This window comes from Heloderma suspectum, chromosome 7, assembly GCF_057233095.1.
Source record: "Heloderma suspectum isolate Gila_16-S chromosome 7, 16-S_ref, whole genome shotgun sequence".
NCBI classification, from domain to species: domain Eukaryota; kingdom Metazoa; phylum Chordata; class Lepidosauria; order Squamata; family Helodermatidae; genus Heloderma; species Heloderma suspectum.
This window is the reverse complement of record NC_139464.1, coordinates 24,716,484-24,736,204: the sequence shown is the minus strand read 5'-3', so window position 1 is coordinate 24,736,204 and position 19,721 is coordinate 24,716,484. Positions and strand designations below refer to the sequence as shown.

General features: G+C 42.9%; 1 protein-coding gene across 9 annotated transcripts in view; it reads left to right on the top strand.

Moving 5' to 3' along the window:
* The first annotated feature begins 488 nt into the window (after positions 1 to 488).
* Positions 489 to 19,721, top strand: part of ADIPOR2 (adiponectin receptor 2) — a 44,010-nt gene continuing 24,777 nt past the window's right edge. For 2 of the 9 annotated variants that reach the window (XR_014784241.1, XM_084809311.1), the window contains exons 1-2: positions 9,623 to 9,677; positions 16,722 to 16,863. The gene's annotated coding sequence lies outside the window, so the exon portion shown is untranslated. Of the gene's footprint in view, positions 646 to 5,766; positions 5,833 to 9,622; positions 9,678 to 16,721; positions 16,864 to 19,721 lie in introns of those variants that run through there. The other 7 variants (XR_014784240.1, XM_084809310.1, XM_084809314.1 and 4 more) reach the window with 6 other exon arrangements.

Sequence of the window (19,721 nt, the reverse complement as noted above, 5' to 3'; positions counted from 1 at the left end):
CAGCTGGTTGGCCACTGTGTGAACAGAACGCTGGACTAGATGGACCCTTGGCCTGATCCAGCATGGCTCTTCTTACGCTCTTATGCCACTTCTCCCTTATATTTTGAAATCCCCAAATCGCGCAACCGCCAGTTTAAACTCCCCACCCGGGGAACAGTTCTGTAACGCCCCTCCGCCCGAAATCCGCGTTCCTCTTTGCGCCTTCTGCGTAACGAACACGCAACACCTGACCCTTTGCAACGGGGGGAACGAGGCGCGTCCTACTTTTCCACCAGCGCGGGGGCGCCCTCAGTCGCTACGTCGCGCCCGCCCCCTCGAAACACACGCACTACATTGCCCAGGGTGCCTTTGGCCGAGTAGACCCCGCCGTCTTCCGAGCGCGTCTCGCCGGCGTGTCTGACGCGAGCGCCTCCTCCGGCCGAGGCGGTCCCCCATTGGCTCGCGGAGCCTCTTGCGATGGTGACGCTCCAGGGCAAAGGGGAGGCGACGGGGGAACTGGAGGAGGAGGAGAGAAGGCGGCCACCACGGCGGAAAGAAGGTGGAGGGGGCGGGATTCCCGGAGGCGCCGGCGGCACCGTGGGGACTCCCTCCCTCCGGCCCCCTCAGCGTCGGACGCCGCTGGACACCGGAGTGAGGAAGTGTCAGGTAAGGGGGGCGGGGAGCGCGGGGCGGGCGGCGGGGCCCCTGAGGGGCGGGCGGCGGGCCCCCTGAGGGGCGGCTGCCCCGCCGAGTGCCCTCGGCCACTGTGCCCGACGGGGGTCCTTCGCGGTCGGAGCCGCTCAAGGCCACGAGGGTGCTCGTGCGCGCGCCTCTCGGTGCGTTGACCTCGGCCTCCCGCTCTTGGGCTGTTGCTGCTGACCTTGGGCAAGTCACTTATCTTCTCCAGGTGTAGTGATAAGTGCCTTTAAAACACGCACACCCCAAGAGTTTAAAGAACGAAAAAACCACCCCAGCCGTTACATACAGCAACTAATACATCTGTATAAGCTTCGCTTTTCGAGTGTATTGAAGTACCTTGTTATAATAAACAAAAGAAATGGGTAATGGCATTAAAACACACACGCGCGCACACACACACACAGTGTTATGTCCCTTTTGAATGACTGTTTTTGTGCTTTGAAAAGATAAACGGACATAACAAAGATTATGGCACATTTGAGAGATGTAACATGTTTGTTTATTATATATAATGCGTATATAAAGTAATGTAATAAAGTTTCTAAGTGGTTTACACTGAAATACATATGTAATACGGTATAAAGACAGTTTATTATGACGATGTATGCTTTTGTGGGCTCTAGCTTATCCCTCTGGAAGTTAAAACAAAGCAAACTTTAAAGCAAATAATTCTTCCCCCACCTCCAAAGTAACCAAGGCTACAATCCTAAACACACATCTGAGTAAACATACACAAGAGCCTGATGGAATAATGTGCACATGAGGTCCTGCAGGTGATTTTTTCTCCCACACATCAAGCTAGACTTCATTGTGAGCAATCTCCTTTGCCAAAGGGTGACAGCACTTGGTGAAAAGAGCTAGTTATATTTGTAAAGTACTTCACAGCTATTAGCTGAAGGACTCTGGGGAAATGGAAATATTAAATTGGTTTGTGGCTGCGGTCCTGTGTGCACTTACTTGGGAGTAAGGCCCATTAAATTCAGTGTGACTTCTATGTAAACGTGGGGTGGTCTCCACTTTCCTTGTGACAATTTTTGAGTTAAAAATTTATCTGGGTATGTGCTACAAGGAATGTCAGTCATCCAGGTACTCTTGTATACTTCATGTAACATTAATGATAAAGTGAAGTAGCAGCATTAGTGGATGGCTTAGGTAATAAATTGAAATCGTGTGAGAAAATACTGGTGTGACTAGAGAGCCATTTTAGCAGCTAGAGCGTTGGGAATTGATTTAAAATTGATCTCGGTTATGGATCCTCTGACTAGCTTTGGACACGACTTAATATCTGGTATCTGCTGATATATCAGTCAGTGGCACAACTTATACACATGTGCAACATTTATAAATAGCAACTGCTCAGGTGTATTCCTAAATATAAACTACTACTTTGTCCAGAAACCTAACACATGTAGTGAGCCTGAGTGTCCCTTCTGTAAAATTGTCATTGCAATTATTTCTTTCTGAGAATTTGCAAAACTAATGTTCTAAGTACCTGTACACTTTTGGGAAAATAAATCTAACTGAACTCTATGGGACTTAACATGAGTAAGCATGGCTATCATAAGTGATAATTTATCCCACCCAATTATAGGTAAGATTGAAGATTCAGAGATTAGTCGTTTTAGGCTGTAATAGCAGAAACGCAATGCTAGTGTGAAACTTTAAGGGACCAAAGTTTCAGTGCATTGCATACTTGTACGTTCTACCAATTTCATGTAACTTTCTAACTTTACATGTATAGGATTGCACTATAGGGGGCTTATTAAAGTCTACGATTTAGTGGTTATGAGATTAGATGGGTTAATTTGTGGAGGTGTTCATATTTATGATGGGCAATACACAGGTGTAATAATATTAGTATTTAATTTACATTGTGTCTTTCCTCCAAAGAACTCAAGTCAGTGTATACTCATAGTAAGGACACTCTTGAGAAACATTTGCTCATGACATAAATCAAGTCATTCTCTCTAAGGTTTAATTCTCTTTAAGGCATAGTTCTCATTGGTACAGCCAAGTGTATCATGTAAGATTTCTGGAGAGGGTTATCTTGATTGAATGTTCCTCTACTAAAAAACAAAACACACTCTCCACACAAAAAACTAGATATTTACAGAGAGGTTACAGTCTAGCCTTCTGTCTGACATACCTTTCTATGCATTGGGATTTTTTTGTATGGAGGAGCATTCAAACATGAGAGCTGTCACCTGCAGTGTGAAGTCTGTCTGTCTGACTTTCTTTCATATCCCACCTTTCCTCCAAGGAGACCAAGGTGGTATACACGATCCTCCTATCCATTTTATCCTTATAACAACCCTGTGAGGTAGGTTAGGCTGAGAATCAATGACTAGCCCGGAGTTACCCAGTGAGCTTCATAGCGGAGTGGGACTAGAACCTAGATCTCCCCAGTCCTAGTCCAACACTCCAATCACTATGTCACACTGGCTCAGACGAGACGCAGGTTTACAAACTTAGTAAGAAGTAGGCAAAACTAAGACAGCCTTCCCCAACCTTATGCCCTCCAGATGTGTTGGACTGCAACTCCCAGCATACTGGGAATTATAGTCCAACATATCTGAAGGGTACCAGGTTGTGGGAGACTGGTGTAAGGTATTGCTAGGGAAGCATAGACTATTGCTGGGGAGGTATAAGCTCCTCCCAAAGTGTGCTCTGGTAGCCTTTTCTTCCTCTTTTCTTCTGCTCCAGATCTCATAAGGAAAGGCTTATGTCCTGGGTTGTTTCAATAATTAATGCTGAGAGACAGATCTGTGTGTGTTTCTCTAGGGTCTTCCCTTTAAATGTGTGTGTTTTAATGGTGCCTGTAACCAATCCCAGGATAAGAATGAATGCTTCAGCTGAACTGACCTGACCAAACAATATTAATATATTTTTATATTTTTATTAAAATATTTTATACGGTTCTTCAAAAAGCCCAAAGCTTTGTATAAACAATTCCTCCAAACAAAATAAAACAATATTTAAAATCTCTTCATAATCATACTTGAAAAACAGTCCCTTAAAGACTTGACAAAACAAAAGTTTTAACAACTCTTGTGAAATAATTTGGAAAACTGTATCCATGCAGTGGTTTGCAACATAGGTCTGGTGGCTTTTTCCAGAGCATACATTTTGGACAACTTGAGCTTCCGGTATCTGTCGCTGATGTTTATGTGGAATAGATCTTAGTTGTCCATGGGAAGACCAAAATATGAGCTGGTTCAGGAAATCTCGCATATTTTGAAGACCGGACATCCTCGAGAGTGAAGTCAAGTGGGCCTTAGGAAGCATTAGTAACAACAAAGCTAGCGGAGATGACAGTATTCCAGCTGAGCTATTTAAAATCCTAAAAGATGATGCTGTTAAAGTGCTGCATTCAATATGCCAGCAAATCTGGAACACTCAGCAGTGGCCACAAGACTGGAAAAGGTCAGTTTACATTCCAATTCCAAAGAAGGGCAACGCCAAAGAGTGTTCAAACTACCGCACAATTGCGCTCATTTCACATGCCAGCAAGGTGATGCTCAAAATCCTACATGCTAGGCTTCAGCAGTATGCGAATCAAGAACTACCGGAAATACAAGCTGGGTTTCGAAGAGGCAGAGGAACTAGAGATCAAATCGCCAACGTTCTCTGGATCATGGAGAAAGCAAGAGAATTCCAGAAAAACGTCTATTTCTGCTTCATTGACTAGGCTAAAGCCTTTGATTGTGTGGATCACAACAAACTGTGGCAAATTCTTAAAGTGATGGGAGTACCAGACCACCTTACCTGTCTCCTGAGAAACCTTTACAAGGGTCAAGAAGCAACAGTAAGAACCAGACATGGAACAACCGATTGGTTCCAAATTGGGAAAGGAGTACGACAAGGCTGCATATTGTCACCCTGCTTATTTAACTTATATGCAGAGTACATCATGAGAAACGCCGGGTTGGATGAATCACAGGTCAGAATTAAGATTGCCGGGAGAATTATCAACAACCTCCGATATGCAGACGATACCACCCTAATGGCAGAAAGCGAAGAGGATCTAAAGAGCCTCCTGTTGAGGGTGAAAGAGGAGAGTGCAAAAGCTGGTTTGAAACTCAACATTAAAAAAACTAAGATCATGGCATCTGGCCCCATCACTTCCTGGCATATAGAAGGGGAAGAAATGGAAGCAGTGACAGATTTTGCTTTCTTGGGCTCTAAGATCACCGCAGATGGTGACTGTAGCCATGAAATTAAAAGACGCTTGCTCCTTGGGAGGAAAGCTATGGCAAAGCTAGACAGCATAGTAAGAAGCAGAGACATCACCTTGCCGACAAAGGTCTGTCTAATCAAAGCTATGGTTTTCCCAGTAGTAACGTATGGCTGTGAGAGCTGGACTATAAGGAAGGCTGAGCGCCGAAGAATTGATGCTTTCGAACTGTGGTGCTGGAGAAGACTCTTACGAGTCCCCTGGACTGCAAGGAGGTCAAATCAGTCCATCCTAAAGGAAATCAACCCGGAGTGCTCATTGGAAGGACAGATACTGAAGCTGAAGCTCAAATATTTTGGCCACCTAATGCGAAGAGAAAACTCTCTGGAAAAGACCCTGATGCTGGGAAAGACTGAAGGCAAAAGGAGAAGGGGACGACAGAGGATGAGATGGCTAGATAGCATCACCGATGGAATGAATATGAACTTGAGCACACTCCAGGAGAGAGCGCAGGACAGGAAGGCCTGGCGTGCTATCGTCCATGGGGTCATGAAGAGTCGGACACGACTGAACGACTGAACAACAACAACATAAACTGATCTAGTGGGATCAAAACCTTGTGCTTCAGTTCAGAAACTTAACTGTATTACTACAACATTCTAAGACCTAAATCTTCATATAAGTATGCAGTTGTATATTAACACACTTACTGAAATGTAATTTCTACTTATTTCAGTAGAACTTCTACCTGTGGATGTAGGATTCTACCAAAGCTGGCATCCAATTGTATGTAGCCCTGTTACCAAGAAATAAACTCCGTGTACATAAGGAAGCTGCATAAAGGGTGGCTTTGCATGTTACACCAAAGTGGTGACAGGAAGTGTGAGTTATTCATGTCTCCTCTCTTCTCACAGTAGCTGAATGTTCTACTTTTTCTCCTGAGTACCATGACCACTTCTAAAAATACAGCTGGTGATCAGGTAACTGGATTTTTGCAGCCCAGATTATAAGTTTAATGCTACTGTATTGGACTTCTAATACAGAAGTGCAATGGATTTGTTTTTGTAGGTCTACATCTGTTGAGTAAAAACTAGTTGTTATTGGCCATGACTAAGGGATGTGCTGCCATAATTGTAAAAGAAGGTGGTAGAGTAAGTTTGGAAGAAAGGCCCCAAGTTCAAAAAGCATGGGAAGTTGTTTGGCATAATGGCATCTTTACATATTTAAATTGCAAAGCCCTAAATGTTTTAAAAACCTCTGTGGTTTTGTTGTCAGAATGGTGCTTTCTCCACTGCTGATAGGGTTAGCTAATCTTATAACTGAAAGAGATGAATGATTTCATCATGCATCTTTTGATGAGCACTATGGGTTTAATGACACAATCGTTAAGTCAAATGACCTACATTCCCTTGACTTGAAAAGGGAAGAAAATAAGTTTGCTAAGGATTCCTGTGGTTTTGTTTTACAGTCATAGGGCTATATAAAGTGTTAATTCATGAACACCCTGTTTGCTTAATGGCATTGTTCAGCAATAACTTGAGTATGTGTAGCCAGGAAAGGAGATAGCTATTGCATAGTATATAGAACAGCTTACCAGCAGTACTGAAGCCTCACTGGGGCAAAGTTTAGAAGGAAGGTTTGTTGACACTAGTTTTAAAAGTTTGCTTTCCAATGTACACCTCTATTTTTAAAGAGGCATTTCCATTTGTAAATGCCATCTATAAAAATGTAGGGGCAATCTTGCTTTTTGGGTGAAAATTCTCACTAATTTTTTTTAAAAGGCCATATTGGCCCACTGTCATGTCCCAATAAGTAACCACAACTCAGACATCCTTTGTTGCATGTTAATGGCTTCTGGGCTGTTCAGTCTAGATTTGAGTCACTTCTGCACACTGTGAGATGTTTTTTTCTTTCTGAAGGTGCCCAGGCTATCTAATGTCCATCACTTTATTTTGCTTGGATATTTTAAAGTTGAAATTAAAGATCTCAAATTTTATTTGAACTTAAAATTAATTTTGGCTTTTGGATAGTAAAGGCTTGGAGACAGGTTACAAATCAGTTAAAACAATAACAACCCAGTTACAATGACTGACGGTGCAGTCCTGTGCCTGTCTGTGTAGAAAGAAGTCCCATTAAGCTCAATTAGGACTTATTCCCAAGGAGGCTCCAATTCTAGATGCACTTAAACTAGCTCCATCCCTCTCCATTTTTGGCCATTGCCAATGTAGATAACCAGGGTCTACTTCATATAGTTCTGAATTGGGCAGTTATTCACCAATATGCTGATGACACTTACCTCTACTGCTCTTTGTCATCTAACACCAAGAAAGCAGTCAAGTGGCCTCCACTTGGCTTTTAAAGCAGGTGTGAAAACACATCATTTAAATTTAGCCTTTTAAATTATGTAGCCAATGTTTTAATGTGTTCCTGTTTTGAATGTTCTTGGTTTTATTGTTTTAAATTGTGCACCACCTTGATAGCCTTTTAGCAAATAAGGTGGTATCTAAATGTTAATAAATATATAAGGGCACAATTCTATGCATGTTTAGACAGAAAAAAGTCCTACAGCTCCCAGCATTCCCTAGCCAGCATGGCTGCCTGAGGCATGCTAGGAATTGTAGGACTTTTTCTGTCTAAACATGCATAGGATTATGCTCTGAATAACTCAACTACGACTAGTGATGGCCAACTTTTGCATTATTTGGAAACACTTTTGGCAGTCATGGGAGGTCTGACTCAAGGGGGGCATCACATAGAAATAAGGCTTCACAGGAATGGAACACATGAGGTTTGGTGGTACAAGTTCACAAATTGGGGCAGCTGAAGAATAAATGTGTTTCCTGAAAGGTATCCTCAAGAGGCAAGTTGGTAGTAATCCTTTGCCTTCCTGGAACACAAGTGAGAGGACACAGACTTACAGTTCAGCCCTATGAATGTTTACTTGTAAGTCTCATTGTGTTCAATGAGGTTTCTTTCTAGTAGGTGGGACCACATTAACTTGCTTCAGGGGACTACTCTCTAGTTGGTCATCCCTGCCCAACATTTCTTCTTGTTGTTGTTCAGTCGTTAACTTGAGACCGACTCTTCATGACTCCATGGAGCATAGCACGCCAGGCCTTCCTGTCCTCCGCTCTCTCCCAGAGTGTGCTCAAGTTCATATTCATTGCATCAGTGATGCTATCTAGCCATCATTGCATCTAGAACAATATTGTTCTTTACAGCTTCGGATTTTCTTTTCACCACCAGAACACATCCACAGCTGAGTGTCCTTTTGGCTTTGGCCCAGCCGCTTCACTCTTTCTGGCGCTACTTGGAAATTCCCTCTGCTCTTCCCCAGTAGTATATTGGACACCTTCCGACCTGAGGGGCTCATCTTCCGGCGTCATCAATTTTAGCCTTGTGATACGTTCCATGGGGATTTCTTGGCAAGAATCCTGGAGTGGGTTGCCATTTCCTTCTCCAGTGGACCATATTTTGTCAGAACTCTCTGCCATGACCTGTCCGTCTTGGGTGACCCTGCACGGCATAGCTTATGGCTTCACTGAGTTACGCAAGCCCCTTCGCCACAACAAGGCAGTGATCCATTTCTAGCAGCGTATAAATCACTATGTGAGGAATAATAACATGAATTTTAAAGATAATGGGTCTTTGGACATTTTAACAGAACTGTTAAGTGTCCAAGAAATATTCCTTTTCTTCCCCCTCACTCTCCCATGCTGAACACTGGCAAGGAATTATATTATAATTTGAAAATACCACACGCACACTGTCTTAGCTTGGTAGTGTAAGTGGTTCATGCTGAGGCAGTGTGCTGTAGTGGTTCGAGTGTTTGGCAGCGCAGTTGCTTGCTGAGTTACCCTTGAGCAGTAGCACTTGTATCCTAGCCTATCTGATATGGGTGTGGTTGGGATAAACTTAACCCATGTATTAACTAACTTAACTTAGTCCTCAGCTCACTGGCTTCCTAGTTCTAAAATGGATGTTGAGCATACTACCTTTGAAACCATCTATCTTAAAATTCTCAAAGACTAAGGTCTCTATTTCTACATAGAGTGCTGAAAGGATGATAGGAACTCATTTTAGTGGAAAAACACCGGCTCCAGCTTAAGAATGTGTTCTCAAAACATGCTGTGTTTCATATTTGAAAATGTTTCCTGGCTTATTTTAACTTGCCTTGCATATCAAAAATATACTTCATAGATATTTGAACATCATTTGTTTACCTAGTCATGCGATAAAAAGATATGCAGAGAAATGCAGGGTTTACATCTCATCTTGTTTAATCTATCCTGTTGGGCAGGTTCTACCTGTGTTCTTGGAGCAGGGTGCGCAAAACAAGATTTCTATAAACATTCACCTACATAATTGCAGGAAATGGCTGTTGTACATATGCTTAGTTGTATAAGCTCATGGCTTAGTATAGTGGCACCTTTGGACTGACTAAACCCTCATGTATTACTGGTTTTATAATAGAGTCGCTTTTAATGACAGTACTGTGAATTACTAGTAAGTAAACAAATGTAATAAAGCAAAGAATTATTGGGTTCATTGTTTACAGAAGCTTGATTTGAAGGTGTAACCCTGTTTTGAGGACTTCAATACTTATCAGAACCACTTACAGAGGGGTTTTGCATAGTATGTTGCAGGGAAAAGTCAGCTTGGCAGCCAGTGAAATTTTGATGTTGGTAGGTAGGCGGAGTTTTGGCTTGCATCTGGTGAAAAAATTGAGTAATCTTGCTTATATAGTGAATACCAAGTTCAGTTTTTCCTGAACTGGGTTAAAGTACAACGTGTCGCTGGTGTTCCATTTGTCAAGATAAGCAGGGTAAGAATACCTGAAAATTCTACTTAACCAGGTTGTGTCTAGCATATAATAGACAAAAATTTCTGTGTGATGTCCTCTTTTGTCTTGTTTTGTTGGAATTTAATATTCTTTGGTTTAATTTCTTAAGATACAGTCAGTCTTTGTCATCATTACCATGAAGTACATTTTGTTAAACTTACTTCCCAGTTAATGTGGATAGGTTTGGATTGTTAGTGCAATTTTACCTAACTAGTAACTTAAACCACACGTTAGGTTTGTAAAACCTGCTCACTTTACATCTTCATCAAAGTATGTAATGATTTTGTATTGCCATTTAGGATTTGGCTACATTGGCTTTTTGAGTTTGAGGTTGTTGGGGTGGTGTTTTTCCCTTCCCTCCAACATGAGCTTTTATTCAGTATTCTTTGAGCCACGCTGCCACTTGATATCTAGGCCTTGAAAAGGACATCCTTTTATGGGGTATGTAGATAATATTTTGTTTGTATGTCCTTCAAGGCTACTCCTGCTATTAAGTGTTCACTAGGGAGTAAATGTGATCCTATAGTGCTCTAGCCTACATTAACTATCCTTATTTTTCTTTATGAGTCTCAGCAGCCTGAAATGCTCCCTGTCTTTGTACAGTCAAAACCTTCCTATTCTGAGATGTACTATGCACAGGCATAGACCCAGTTCATACATCACAATGGTAATTCTTGGATTAAATAATTTGTGGGGACACATGCTGCGTGTGAGCCACTTCCACTTTCTGTATACAACCTATAACACCCTAATTGTAGGTTGTAAGCGTGTCGTCTGAACCCAGACACTCTGGGTTGTAACCCAGAGTTAACCTACACTTAGGTTAGTGGTACAAAGTGACTTCAGATCTAATGTTCTATGCTCACAGCATAGAACTTTTCAGACTGATCCCAGGAGTGGCTCCATGTGAATTTTATGTAGGGTTTGTAATATGGGATTTGTGAACTGGGTCCCAAATGGTAACTTCGCCCTGTTTACAGATGCATCTCTTGTTAAAATCAGTCATCCCAATGTATTTTTTCGAGGAAAGTGCTTACTTAGTCATGTTATGTGAGTTACATGTGATACATCACCAAAATTTAAATGTCCTGCTTTGCAAACTGTCCCAGCTGATAGAAGCTTTAACTCTTACATTCTGGAGCTCTGCTTGTCACATGAATGGTCACAGTCTCTCAACTGCCAAAGGTGTAAGTATAAATGTCTTATAATGTATCTGTGAGTGGCCTTCGGGGCTCGCTACCTCCTATTGTGCTCTTGCTGTGCTGGACTGGACAGTTGGGGTGGGTACGGGCAATTATGGCCCAATCTGATAAGACGGGTGGCTGTTGCATGTCTGAGAGTTGGTTAGGCTGTCTTGAGACACAGCTGCTCGACACAGAGGACCAGGATAAGAGGAAGGAGCAGAGAGGGGGATGAAAGGAGTAGGAGAAAGAGGAGGAAGGAGGACAGATAGAAGAAGGATGGAAGGAAGGAAGATCAAGGCACGAATGGAAATAGAGAAAGAGGAGTGAAGAGCAAAGGCAAGTCAGAGGGGAGAGACACAAAAGGGGAAAGGGATACTGAAAGGGAGATACTTACTCCATTCCCCGCAGACTGTGAGCCACATGTCCACTTCTGGGGACAGGGTAGGAGGGATTTTTCTTGTCCCTAGCAGGCTGATCCTGACTGGGCTTATATCCTAGTAGCTAGTTTATGTTGCTTGCTCAGTGCTAATGAGCCAAGCCCACTATTGGAGGGTCCAAACTGTAGACTCCCGGGCCTAGATAGTCAAGGCTAGAGATGCTGGCAACCAGACAGAGACTGGCTTCTCAAGAAGAAGCTTCAAGGTGAGCTTCAGGAGAAGGAACTAATTGCATATGGGCTGACCCAGGATGAATCCTAAGTAGAGGAAAGGCCAGTCAGCTTCAGGGGTGAAAATTGATGAGGTCCTACTCCTTAAACTCTGCAGGGTACTGAAGGGAAGTACCTTTGCTGTGAACGTGACTTGTTGAACGTTTAAAAGCCAGTAACTTGGCCGAGTTTAAGAAAACAGTTGCTCACCAGTGCCATAGTAGTGATCTGTTCATGGAACCCATGGGTTAGGGACATGTCCCTCCCTAAAGACCTGCGCACAATATCTTTGAGTCATTTTGACAGGCTAGCAAATAGGTTGTACGAGTCCTGTGCTGCTTGAGCGTCATAGATGATTGTCATAGTTTACTACCCACAAATTGCCGAGGCAGTCTGACACTAGAAATGATAATTGCCTACATTCTTTCTCCTATTTATATATTTTAAATTATTTTATTGTGTGCTGTTTGGTTTTAATTTTTGTGAACTGCCTAGAGAGCTTCGGCTATTGGGCGGTATAGAAATTAAATAATAAATAAATAAATTTCCATTGCTTGTGTGATTAGTTCTTGGGATTCCTTGAAACAAGCTGTAATCTTTACGTTAAAGCCAATGTATGCCCATGTTAACAACATTCTAGTTCTTTTTTTGTACGACCAGGTTCGCACAATTAACAACCCTCGCACAACTCATGGTCCCTGTGTTTGCACTACACAAGCTGTGGCCAGGTGTTGAATATACAAATCCCGTCCGGCACTCGCCACAACCAATAAGCCACGGTGATCTGTTTCGAACATACGAACCAGCACATTGTTTTCTGTAGCAACAAATAACAGTGCCACCTTCACTTCTTCTTTTAGACAACTCTGCATTCTTAAGGGTTCACTTTTCTCTGGCTTGTGGGACATTTCAGGCCCTGTTGTTCTGAAGGTGGCCACATTCTTCAACACTTTAAACATGACTGTGACCACAGTGCTATTCTTACTTAACCTTGACCTCACCTTCCCTTTTTAACTCCTCACATAATCCATATCTGGAATCTTTTCAGTTACAAAAATACAATAGTAACTGAATGCAATACATCTTTACATTTGTTTCACTGTTGACGTAACACATTTCATGCTTATATTACAGTTATTACAGTGTGAATTACAGAGTGCCATTTATTTGTTATGGGAAGTATTCATGCCCCATTTTTTTTATCTAAGAGTTGCTGATGGCTCTAAATAGGTTTGTGTAGCTAAACGGAGTGGTAGTACTGAACTTTAGTCTCAACCCTCAGTTGTTTGCCCAACTGAATTATAACACTTCTGTCCCTGTAAATCTCCAAATTTATTGATCATGCAGTTGAATACCTACAGATGGGTAGCATCAGTTCAGAACAGTCCTTCAATACTGAGATGTCAGCACATAACTGCTGATATACTGAAGCAGGAGTTTGGATAGGAGAGGAAGTCCACAGATTTAGGGAGCTGGAACAACCAGCAAGATGTGAAATAAAGGCCAGAGGTATTGTTAACGGAAGTTTCTTAGTGTTTTTATGTTTAATAATTTGGACAGCATAGCTTGAGTCTTGCTCAAAGTACTTGTACCAGAAGGCTCAGCAGGATATATTCTGACACATATAGCAAATGGGCAAATGTTTCCTGTGCAACTGGTTTTATGTATATAAAACTAGAGAGCTTGAAATTGTTGAGGAATATTGCTAGACCGTGCCTGTGAATTTTCTCATAGTGTCATTCTGCTCACTGTTATAACTGTCATATTTGTGCTAGTTAAAGTACGTTCCTTTTACTTTGCCCAGTGATGCTTACCTAGACATGGAAAGTGGGTATAGGGCTAAAGTTCAAATAGCATTACTTCTTAGCTGTTCAAGGATGTGCTTCTTGAACAGTTAAAATGGGTATTTCATGACTCACAGCACTGGTGGACACATTCTGCATTAACCTTTGTGAACTTGTGCATTTGCCTTAGTGATTCAGCCCTCTTCTGTACAGCCTTTTTAGCCATCTGAGAAATGGGATTATATAAATCATGTATCTTTGGCTCTTGTGTGGCTTTTGTCTATTGCACTGTTTTTGCAATGGTGAATTTGCAAGCCTTGTAAGAGCCCAGAATATATCTAAAATTTAAGCCACCGTGGCTTATTTAACCCACTGGGGGCCGTTCAAACAACATGCTAACCCACATTCAGTTGTTGAGTGTGGATTGCTGTTGATTCATGAGATAGTGTGTGGTCTGAGGGTCTGCAGGTGGCTTGTTAATCATGCAGTGTGGCTTGTTACTACCCTGAACAACCCAACAACAAACCATGGCTTCTTAAGGTGCCTTGTTTGAGAAACAAGGTGGCTTATTGTCTGAACAGCCATATTAAGTTAGCACAACACAACCCTCCATGAGCAGCCAGCCATGGTGGGTTGTCATGTCGTATGAACCTAGCTTATTTTCCACGGAGTGGCTTATTTTTTACGAACAACCCACACTGATAACCCAAGGCTTATTGTTGGGTGTTCTTACCCATGGTGCAACCATAGTATTGTCCAAAGCTGGGAGAGCAAATTTATTGTAGGTTGCTGGGATTGGCTATAGAGTTACTTGGCAAGAGTGGAAAAAAAGCCCATGCTGCTCTTTGTGATCTCGCCAGTGCCACCTTTAGCCTCCCTCACCAGTGATTGCCCCTCCACTGATGCACACACGGCACTTTGGAAGGACCACCATTCATTCGTCAACTTTTAAAAAAGAAAATTGGTGCCTCAAAATTGCACAGATGGGGTAATAAATCTTGGGGGGGGGGTCATTCTGTCACAATTGAGCAAGAATGCAAATTCAGCTGTCCAATATGTGTATTCTTGCCTGGTCAATTTCCTTGTCTGTTTCAGCTGAAATGGCAGAGGTAACATACAAAGAAATTGACAAGATGAGGTTGCATACAGGCTGAATTGCACACAGTTGCAAAGGACCTGGGGATAAATAATAGTAAGGAAAGGAGGGACCCAGTAGTGCATTTCAGAAACACTGAAAATGGTGGAGAAAGGTGAACAGCATAAGTGCAGGGGGATGGGGACAATATTCTGAAAAGGAGCCGCAAAAAAGGGGAAGGAGAGCCAGTATCTCCCCTTTCTTGGCTTGCTGGAAACTTGTCAGTGTCATTCAACACTTAAAAGCAAGAAGATTACATTGCTAAATGGGAGTCTCTCCTACCCCCCCCACCCCCGGTGCACTTACTGATCTCAGAATTGTTCCCCTTTTCAGGGCTTCTCGACTTCTCAGCTGGGTTCCTCCTGTCCCTTAGTATTATTTCCCCCCACCCCTGGTCCTTGTCAACTGTGCACCAATTAGGCTATCTGCAGTCTTGCCTTGTCAATGTCTTTGTATCTTCTCTACTCAGCTTTGGTGCTCCCACTGACAGCTGCAACATACAAGGTCATTGACCAGGCAAGACTACACATATCGGACAGGTGAAAGTGCACTCTTACCCACTGCAAAAGAACAGTAAAAAAATTTTATGAACGCATTTGTGTACCCCTGAAGCACGATTTTTTTTTTTTAAGTGGCAAACAAGAAGGGGTAGTGATTGGAGCGCAGAGGGGTCTGGGGTGAGGAGAGAAGCCTCCCCTCCCTTTTCACCTCTCTCATACAAAGCAGTAATGGGAGCAGTGAAAAGGGGGGGAGAGTAGATATCTCTTAAAAGGACTTGCTAGAAACTCAGGGAAGTGTGGGCGCCCTGCTTCACTGCACAGGTATCAGCCCAACACTTAAAATCCTGGGATTACCTTGCTAAGTGGACGATATTGTCCCCTTTTCCTGACCTGTCACTTTCAACGCCTATGAAATCAGCCCTTATGCAGTCTCACCTTGTCAACTGCTTTATATGTTTCATGCTGCACTTTGTTCCCTCTGACAGGTGAAACATACAAGAGCATTGGCAAGGCTATATATAATTGAAAGCCACAAGTGCACACTTGCCGAACTGTGAAAGACAGACAAAAATAATTATGAAGACATTTGCACAAATTCCTTGTGTTGAAAAAAAATAAAACACATACACACATACACACTACAGCCTCATTTGTGCATATCTTGTGAGCCAAAAAAAAGAAGCTCAGGAACGAAAATGGGGGTTGCGATCAGAGTAGGGAGGGGGCGAGGCAGACAAGATGGGTTCTGCTGTGCAGGACCCTGGGATACCAGATGGAGGAAGGAGTGGGAGAACAACCCACGGTGAGCCTGTTCGGCTGTTGGGTGCACTATGGATTGTACTGAAAAGAACCCACGCTGTGTAGCTTATTCAGAGGGTGGGTTGTCATGTCATGCGAACTCACCCAGTAGCTTTTTAGCTCTCAAAAGAAACCTCAAACACTGTTAGCTGGTTTACTGCCCATATTGCTATAGCATTTTAAGAGGGGAACCATGTCATATGGGAGTTCTCTGTGCTAGAGGCAACTGTGGAATTATAGTCATAGAGTCATAGAATAGTAGGGTTGGAAGGGGCCTATGAGACCATCGAGTCCAACCCCCTGCTCAATGCAGGAATCCAAGTCACATCATTCCTGACAGATGGCTGTCCAGCCTCGTCTTGAATGCCTCCAGTGTAGCAGAGCCCACCACCTCCCTAGGTAATTGGTTCCATTGTCGTATTGCTCTAACAGTCAGGAAGTTTTTCCTGATGTTCAGCCGGAATCTAGCTTCCTGTCACTTGAGCCCATTATTCCGTGTCCTGCACTCTGGGATGATCGAGAAGAGATCCTGGCCTTCCTCTCTGGGACAACCTTTCAAGTCTTTGAAGAGCGCTATCCCATCTCCCCTCAGTCTTCTCTTCTCAAGGCTAAACATGCCCAGTTCTTTCAGTCTCTGTTCATAGGGCTTTGTTTCCAGTCCCCTGATCATCTTCGTTGCCCTCCTCTGAACCCTCTCCAGCTTGTCTGCATCCTTCTTAAAGTGTGGTGCCCAGAACTGGACACAGTACTTCAGATGAGGCCTAACCAGTGCTGAGTAGAGGGGAACTAGTACTTCATGGGATTTGGAAGCTATATTAATGCAGCCCAAAATAGCTTTTCCTTTTTTTGCAGCCATGTCACATGGTTGGCTCGTATTCAGCTTGTGATCGACAACAATTCCAAGATCCTTCTCGCTTGTAGACTTGTCGAACCAAGTATTTCCCATCTTGTAACTGTGCCTTTGGTTTCTTTTTCCTAGGTGCAGAACTTGGCATTTATCCCTATTAAATGTCATTCTGTTTTCTGCCCAGCGCTCCAGCCTATCAAGATCACTTTGAATTTTGTTTCTGTCTTCCAGGGTATTAGCTACCTTGCCCAATTTTGTGTCATCTGCAAATTCGGTAAGCATTCCCTCACCTCCTCATCCAAGTAATTAATAAAAATGTTGATGAGCGCTGGGCCCAGCACTGAGCCCAGCAGTACCCCACTCGTTACCTTTCCCCAGTTTGAGAAGATCCCATTGATCAGTACTCTTTGAGTCGAATTCTGTAGCCAACTGTGTATCCACCTGATCGTTGTTTCATCTAACCCACTTTTAGCTAGTTTGCTAATCAGGATATTATGGGGCACTTTGTCGAAAGCTTTGCTGAAGTCCCCGACTTGTTTTATATTGTGTCTGAATGCTTCATTGTCTGCCTGGGCAACCTGCTGTTGAAAAGCTCTGCTACTGTTTTCATGAACAGTTTACAGGTAACAAAAAGCAGCTGTTAGGGACAAGGATTCCCCCTGCTGGTGACTAGGTGTTGCTGATGTTTCTTTGTTAAAGTGTTTAATTTCCTCCTTTCCTGCTGATAAAACAGAAGTTTGCACATGACCTCATTGTTAAACTGCATTGACAGTGAACTCCAAAGGATTACTAAAAGTGCGTGTTCTCTCCATAAAGCAGAAAGACCTAGGAGTTCTTGGTTTTAGTATGTTGGGAGTGTGAAGAACCATATTCCCTGGCACTGAAGATTTCCAGAGGGGTCTCATCACAAAAGACTTTATTTGCAGAAGTGAGGCTATTGGGTTTTTAAAAATAGTTAACTGTCTTGGCAAATAGCACACATCTCTCGAGGCTTGACTTCTGTTTTTAGAGTGTGATGTTGTTTTCCTTTGTCTTCTGGTTACACCAGCTTCCTACTTTAAGAACACTTTAACATGTAATGTAGAATGAAAGCAGAAATACTTGGTGGGGGGGATTGTTGCCTTCAATTTAGACTACTGTTATGGGCTAGCAATGGCAATAACAAAATTTTTAAAAAACCTCCACCCATCCAAAGCACTCTTGGCTTCACAGAACATTTGATTAGTCAATTAACCAGAGTTCCAAAGTATGCATGCAATTTTGTGTATATGATCAGCTAACAATTAAAATTTTGAAATATACAGGTAAGATCGCTTTTAGGAGCTTTCATAGGAAGCTTCAGAATTTGTAGCCACTCCATTTATGTCCTTATATAAATAGGCATAGCATTCTAGCTTTGGTTTTAAGGGTGTGTGGACAGCCTGAGTGGAGTTTCTACTTGCACTCAAATTCACCAGAGAGGTACAGAATGCATTGTGTCTTACTACTGAACAGTGAATGGTTTGACAATTATAACGGTAGGAAATTTTAATAGTTGGTGCTTGTATGATGCCTTCCATGGGGAGGGTGGGGGGAATCAGATGTCTTGATTAGTTGTAAAATCTGATTGTGTACCTTCAAGTTTCATTGAGAGATGAGACATGGTAGACTATTGGCTACAACATTTGCCAGCTGCTGCTGTGTCAGCACTCAAATTTATGGGAGGTTCCTTGGGATTGATGGGCCAATTTCTCTCCACTCCCTTCTAAAGTGGATTGCCAGTCCTCTCCACCTCTGAGTTGGCAACTTGGGGGTTGGGGTTGGTCCTATATTCTCCAGTTGCTGACCCTTAAGATAATCACAATAATTCTCCTTCATGGAAAACTTGTTATAACTTAGTTTTGTCTGCTACTCAGTTCATCACTTCTTCAATGCAACAATGTAGGTGTGTTGTCCACAGCAAAGAATCTAAATAAGCATCATGCAACAAGGACAGTGCTGAACACATGAGTAAAGTCTTCCATAATTAAGCTTTTAAACATTGCTAGCCCTTGTGGGAGTCGTTTGGAATGCAGTGGACCAAGCTCAATTTTTGTCTAAGTTGTCACAATTATGTGGTAAGAGAATTATGATGAAATCCTCCCTCAACAGCTTTAGGCCAGTGGCAAATGTTCCTTTCCTGTTGCTCTTGGAGGAGAATGATTATCTGGATCAATTTCATTTGGTGTCTAGGTTGAGTTTTGGCAAGGAAACAGCTTTGGCTGCCCTGTATGATGACCAGTGTTGGGAGAGAGAAAGGGGAAGTGTGACCCTCTTGAATCTCCTTGATCTCTCAGCAGCATTCAGTGCCTTCAACTGTGGTATTCTTCTGGGGCTACTGTCTGAACTGTGAGTGGGAGAGGGCACTGCATTGCAGTAGTTTTGCTCCTATTTGGATGGCTGGATCCAGAAGGTGGTGCTTGGGGAATATTTCTCAGCCCTGTGGATTCTCCAGCATGGGGTTCTACAGGGGTTGGTTTTGTTCCTCCATGCTACTTAACATCTACATGAAACGACTGAGTGATGTCATCTGGCGTTTTCGAGTGCATTGCCATCAGTGTGTATGCTGAATCTATTCTCCTTTTCATCCTAATCAGCTGAGGTTGTGGATGTGCTAGATCAGTGCCTGGCCGTGACAGTGGACTGGGATGAGGGCTAATAAAACTGAAGTATCAATCCAGACAAGACTGAAATGTTGTCAGTGGGTGGTTCGTCTGACTGGGTGGAGGGAGTTCACTCTGATCTGAATGGGGTTGCACTCCCTGTGAAGGAGCAGGTTCATCTCTTGGGGGTTCTCCTGGAGTCCTCATTGTCACTTGAGGCTTAGGTGGTCTCAGTGGGACGGAGTGCCTTCTACCATCTTCAGCTGGTGGCTGGGCTACGGCCCTATCTGGACAGGGATAACCTGGCATCACTAGTCTATACTCTGGTAACCCTCAAGTTAGATTACTGCAATGTGTTCTACTTTTGGAAGTCCAAGTAAACAATATCTACTGGATCATCCCTGTTCACATGGCACAAAAGTTCTGCAAAATGTCTGCAGAGATTGACCAGCATTTACCGAGTCTGCAGCTTTATCATTAGTAATTGACTAACAGAGCAATCCTATGGTTC